Source organism: Vombatus ursinus, unplaced genomic scaffold, assembly GCF_900497805.2.
Source record: "Vombatus ursinus unplaced genomic scaffold, bare-nosed wombat genome assembly UNPS02015030.1, whole genome shotgun sequence".
Lineage (NCBI taxonomy): Eukaryota > Metazoa > Chordata > Mammalia > Diprotodontia > Vombatidae > Vombatus > Vombatus ursinus.
The window spans coordinates 1,635,781-1,642,424 of NW_020954808.1; the positions used below are offsets into that span (position 1 = coordinate 1,635,781).

At 45.9% G+C, this 6,644-nt stretch overlaps 1 protein-coding gene across 1 annotated transcript in view; it reads left to right on the forward strand.

Annotated features, from left to right (window-relative positions):
- The window catches only part of C5AR1 (complement C5a receptor 1), a 28,136-nt gene that overhangs the window by 945 nt on the left and 20,547 nt on the right, over positions 1–6,644 (forward strand). The gene's annotated exons all lie outside the window — the stretch shown is intronic.

Sequence of the window (6,644 nt, forward strand, 5' to 3'; positions counted from 1 at the left end):
CTTTGTCTGTGATACCTGGTGATGTGTGACCCTGGCAAAGTCCCTTCAGCTCTCAGTTCCCCCTGGGCTATACCCCACGGAGGAGCTGCCCAGCTGCCTTATTGGGGTGAACTTCCTCACCAGGAGTTCCTTCCTGGGTTGAATTCATAGGTAGCTCCACCCATGACCTAACCCTGACCATTAGCTGTAAAAAAAATAAATAAATAATATAACATAACATAACAAAGCCATAACCTGAAAGATGAAACCAAAAAGCCAACCAAGATGGTACATGGTTGTGGACAGGGAAAAGGAGAGTATAGAGGGCTGGTGAGGTAGGGGGAAGGGGGGGATGGAGATGGTTATGCAAGGAACTGTAATTTCATCAGCCTTCTCCCCCCCCCCCCCACCCTTCCCCATTGCCTTTCTGCAAAGAGCCTGGAACTGTCTATGACTCAGGAGAGGGGATGACCTTTTTCCTCCACTTCCATAGCTAGTGCAGCTCAGAAGAGAGATTCAGGTCTTCCTGACTCTAACCAAACCCAGCCCTTTATCTAGGATGGCAGGTTTCCTCTGCAAGCTTTCTGCTATTTACAGTTGATTGACCCTACCCCCAAAGATGTGCATATTGACTTTCATGTGGCAGTACCCATATCATCCTTGTTTCCATCTTCTTTTTTTCATGTGTGTCCCATTACTGGGCTGTGACTTGAACCAGTTGGCATTAGGGTGATCTTCCAGTATGTACATTGACAAAGAGTGTTCTCCTTCACCAGGCCACTAGATGGCAGAGTGGATAGAACATTAGGCCTGGCATCTGGAAGAAGACATTTGGGAGAGTCACTTGACCTCAGTTTCCTCAACTATAAAATGGAAATAACAATAAAAATGGGAATAACAGCAGCACCACCCTCTTAGGGTTGTTGTGAGTCTCAAATGAGATAACATTTGTCAAGTGAGCTCAGCATAATACTTGGCATCTAGTAGGTGCTTAATAAATGCTTGTTTCTTTCCTCCTTTTTGGTCCTTTCTTCACGATGTCTCACTTTATACAAGTCTTTCTGCATCTGTTTGAATCCTTCCTGTTTGTTGTTGTGAGAATCAAATGAGATACCATTTGTAAAGCATGGTACCTGACGCACAGTAGGCTCTATAGAAGTGCCAGCTATGATGATGATGATGGCCCCATGACATTCCCTTCCATGAACATAACATGATCTGTTTGGCTGTTTTCCACTGACTGGACGGAAGTTGTTTGTAGCTCTTGCCTCAAAAGAATATTTGTACAGAGCTAGGTCTCACTTCTCTTTTTGGTGCCATGATTGGAATATGTATGGTACCAGCAGTGAAGTTACTTATTGGGTCCAACAATGTGAAGAGTCCTGTGTTACTTTCCCCAAATCAATCAACCAATATGTGCTTATTAAGGACCTGTTGTGTGCCAGGCTGTTTGTTGGCTAAGCAAAAACAAAGGTGAAAGTGTTCCCTGTCCTCAAGAAACTTATAGTCTAGCCATGGGAGACAATGCCTAGATATAGAAATAAAACAAATACATTTTTTTTGGTGGGGGGAGGGAGAAGGAATCGGCAGCTAGAGGATCAGGAAAGAGTTCATATGGAAGGTGGAGCTTGAGCTGAGTCTGAAGGAAAGTAGGAATTTGAGAGAAATTCCATCTTCTACAGGAAGCCTTTCCTAACCCCTCTTAATTCCAGTGCTTTGCCTCTGTTCATTATTTTCTATATATCCTGTATATATCCTTGCTTTGTGTGTATTTGTTTGCACGTTACCTCCCTCCCCTCCCATTAGACTGTAAGCTGGTTGAGGGCAGGGACTGTCTTTTGCCTCTTTTTGTATCCTGGACCCAGCACAGTGCCTGGCATGTAGTAGGAGCTTAATAAATGTTAATTGAGTAAGTGAGTGCATTCTCTGAATAGTGTACAGCCACTGCAAAGGCATAGGGGCTGGGGGCAGCTAGATGGTGATACTTACTAGCTGTTGTGACCCTAGGCAAGTCACTTAACCCCAATTGCCTCACCAGAAAAAAAAAAAGGTAAAGAAAAGTCATAGGGGCTGGAGGTGAATACAAGATACAAGGGACAGTAATAAGCCCAACCTGGAGGCATAAAATGTTTATGGAGGAGTGTATTGTGCAATAAGTCTGGAGAGGTGTGTTGGGGCTGAGTGGACAATGGTTTTAAAAAATGCCAACAGAAGAGTAATTTTTTATTTTGTTTATTTATTTTTGCTGAGGCAATCGGGGTCAAGTGACTTGCCCAGGTTCACACAGCTAATAAGTGTTAAGTGTCTGAGGCTGGATTTGAACTCAGGTCTCCCTGACTCCAAGGCCAGAGCTCTACCCACTGTGCCACCTAGCTGCCCCGAGAGTAATTTTAGATTCTGGAGGTAATAGGGAGCCACTGGAGTTTTTTGATTGGGCTTTGGGGGAGGGATCTGTACTATAGGAAAATCACTTTGGCAGCTGAGCAGAGGAGGAATGGGAGTGGGGAGAGACTTGATTCCGGGAGACCTATTTGGGGGCCACTGGTCCTCAGGGATGGGTGGTAGCTGTGTGGGTGCGGAGAATGGGATGGATGTAAGAGATGTCACAGAGATAGCAATGGCATCCTTTGGCCACTGGTTGGCTGCATGGGATGAGTGAGAGAGAGCAGTCTAATGTCATCCTAAGGTTGCAGACCTAGGTCATTGGAAGGATGGGGGAGTTTGGAAGAGGGCTAGAAAGTTGATGAATTTTGTTTTAGGCCTTGTGACATAGGCCTGGCTCCTTCTTCCCAACCAGGCAGGCTGTATCTGCCCCCTTAGGATTCTCGAGTACCTTGAGGAGTTTGGGGTATCTTTTTTCTACGGCTATTAGCTTGGACCCCCGTTGTCTGTATTCCCCTTACTATTATTAGATATCAGTGACCAGCAAAAATATAAATGTTCCACTCTAGTACCCAAGGGATACACTCTTAGCTCTGCTCCTACATCATATTGGTCCAGCCAAGCTCATGTCCACATATGGTAGGCCTGCCTGCCCAATGAGTCTGCATCTCAGTTACTGCTGGCCAAAGGTTACTGCCAGAGGTCACTGCTTGGGGGGCACTGGCATCTCTGAAATGCTGGGATGTCACCCTTTCAAAACTCACAAGATGGGAGGCTCTACCCCCTTCACCTAGAATGGAAAAGAATCAATATGGAGGTCAAGGTCTGAGGCCTTTTCACAGGACTGCCTGGTTTCAGAGGGTAGGAAGCCCCAGGGTCTCTCCTCTTACAGGATGGTCTCTCGTGAGATGTTATGAGCCAAGGAGCACCTCTGATGGGAGAAGGGCCAACAGGCCCAGCTGGCTATGACTCAGCCTTCTCAGAGAGTTCCTCAGTTCTGGCCATGCAGCCAGCTGAACAGGGGTCCTCCTCATCTGTGGTTGCAGAATGTGTATGCATGCTCCACAGTCTCTCCAAGGCCTTACCATTTGTCATGACTCTTCGTGAAGTGGGACCCTCAGCTTTGCCGTTGCAGGCACTCTGCACAACATGTCCGTAGGGTGCCCAGTTGGAAATATTCAAGAAGCAGTTGATGTTATAAGACTAGTGCTCAGGAGAGAGGTCAGGGCTGGATGTATAGACACGGCAATCCCTGGGATAGAGATAATAATGAAGCCACTGGGAGCAGATGACATCACTGAGAGACTAGAGAGAGAAGAAGGATTAGAACTGAGGTTTGGGCATAGACCCCTCAGGCAAGGGAGAGTCATGTATGAGGCTGTGGACTGGGGAAGAGTGATCAGGAGGAAAGACAGGAGGAAAGTGAGAAGGAGCATTGTCAGAAAAACCCAGAGAGGAGAGGGTGTCCAGGAGAAGGTGGTCCACAGTGTCAAATGCTGCAGAGAGGCCAAGAAGGAGGTGTAGTAACGAGGACCTTCAGATTGGTTCATTAAGAGACCATTGGTGATTTGGGGGAGAGCAGTTTCATTGGAATGATGACATTGGAAGCCAGAGTATGGAAGGTTGGAAGAGATTGAGAGAAAGTGAAGGCATAGAGAGTAGGTGATTTGTTTAAGGAGTTTCACTGATAAAGGTAAGAGATATAATAATCATAATAGCTAGCATTTATATAGTGCTAACTGTGTACTAGGCTTTATGAATATCACATTTGATCCTTACAAGAGCCCTGTGAGATAGATGTGGTTATTATTCCTGTTTTACAGATGAGGAAACTGAGGCAGACAGCATTAAATGACTTGCCCAAGGTCACACAGCTAGCTAGTAAGTGTCTGAGGTCAGATTTGAGCTTGTGTCTTCCTGACTCTAGGCCCAGTGCACCACCTAGCTGCCCCAAAGGTAGGGCAATACCTTGTGGGAATGGAAGGGTCAAATAAGGGTGGGCAAGAGTGAGCATCATAGGAGCCAGCACGTAAGGAGAGAGTAAAGATTAATGAGAGAGGGGCAGCTAGGTGGCCCAGTGAATAGAGCTCTGGCCTTGGAGTCAGGAGGACATGAGTTCAAATCCAGCCTTGGACACTTAGTAGCTGTGTGACCCTAAGTAAGTCACTTAACCTTTGTCTGAACAGTGAAAAATGAGGAAAATAACAGCACCTACATCCCAGGGTTGCTGTTGTGAGGGTCAGATAAGATATTTGTAAAACCTTTAGCACAGTGCCTGGCATGTAGTAGGTGTTTAATAAATGCTTTATCCTTTCTGTCTTCATCAGAGACATAAAGGAAGAGACAGTAGGCTAAGGGGGGACAAGGGGAGAGCCACAGACAATGGCCTCTGTCTTCTCAGTGAAAGGGGAGTGACCCCCTCAGCCAAGAGGGTCTGGACAGGCTTGAGGAGAGAAGTTTTGGCCCAGCTTCAGCGGGAGGAGTAAAAGAGTGGCCTGGCCGCCGTGAGGCCCCCTTGAGATGCGTGACATCGGTTTGTCCATCGCACTAGTGGGCTGTGTGACCTCTTGCAGCCCCCTCACTTCATCGGCAGATGGGAAGCGGCGGTGGAGGTGGACGGTGGGAGTCATGTGGGGCTTGCCAGGGAGCGAGGCAGGACAGGGTGGAGCTGAGCTGGTGAACCCCCGAGACCTGAGACCGGGACACGGAGGCCAGGGGGATGGCCAGGGAGCCTTCTACGGCGTGGAGAGAGGGACGGGAGGTCCCAGTGAGGATGAGGAGCTGTCAGAAGAGCGAGGAGAGCTTAGGCTTGGCTGAAGGAACTTCAGAGCTCTTGGTGGAAGAAAGGCCCTGGAGGAAGGGAGAGAGGTCAAGAGTGGGACTATCTCTGTATACAGCTGGGCACATTGCTTCATAGCTCTGAGGGCAGCGTCTTCAGCTTCCTGCTTTTCCAAAGCCCTACCAGCTTTGAACTTGAGGTTTTTGGCCAGCTTAGTCATTACCATCATACCCAGCACTGATGTAACACTTTAATGTTTGCAAACTGCTTTACAAATATCTCATTTGGTCCTCACAACAACTCTGGGGGCTAGGTGCTCTAATTATCTCCACTTTCCAGATGAGAAAAATGAGGCAGATAGTCGATAAGCTTAATGGGCACAAGGTGCTGTCCTGAGCATGTTTTCATGTGCCTTTCTCTGATAATTAGAGAGTCTGAACAACTTTTCAGATGGTTGCTGATCATTTACATTTTTTTCCTTTCATGAATCCCCTGTGTGTATCATGTGGCCACTCCTCCCTCAGAGAATGAACCTCACTGTTATAGCTTTGTGTTAATTCCCCGTAGGTTTGGAATGTCATGTGGAACCTATGTCTGATTGCTGACCATTTCAGGGAAGGGGGAGGAGAGGGAGAGATAGAAGACCACAAAAAAGGTTTAAACATTGTTTTAAAATGTGATTGGGGAAAATAAAATCTCTATTGAAAAGAAAAAAATAAAACAGAAAGAACTTTGAAAAAAAAGATTTGGGATGTCAGATTATTAGAAACATTCATGGCAATTTTTCCCTAACATGTTTCTTTCCTGTTTATGGTATAGCTTTGATGAAGAAATTATTTTTATGTAATCTGACTCAATTCTTTTGCCTTGTTGTTTTTTTTAGACCCGTGATTTCATCAGTATAGGGAACTTCTGATGTGGAAACTTCCTCTCCTCTTTTAGATTAGCCACTGATACTCACATTATAATCTTAAAAAGTTGGCTGTGGGCATTCCCCTAGATTGAATGACTTCTCCATTATACAGCTAGCATGTTTCCAAGATGGATTATCAGCTGAAGTCTTCTTGACTGCAACTGCATCCCTGACACTACATGACACTGCCTTTCTGTCTCCTGTTTCTTTTGCCTTTACATAGCTAAAATGTTAGCTTTCCTTCCTTGCCAAGTCCTATAGATCTATCATCATCCTCTTCTTCTTCTTCTCCTCCTCCTCTTTCTCCTCCTCCATCTTCTTCTTCTCCTTCTTCTTCATCATCATCTGCTCCTCCTCCTCCATCATCATCATCATCATCATCATCATCATCATCTTCTTCTTCTTCTTCTTCTCCTTCTTCATCATCAACATCATCATCTTCTTCTCCTCCTCCTTCTTCTTCTCCTTCTCCTTCATCATCATCATCATCTTCTTCTTCTTTTCTTCTTCTCCTTCTTCATCATCATCATCATCATCTTCTTCTTCTCCTTCTTCTTCACCATCTTTTCCTTCATCATCTTCTCCTCCTCC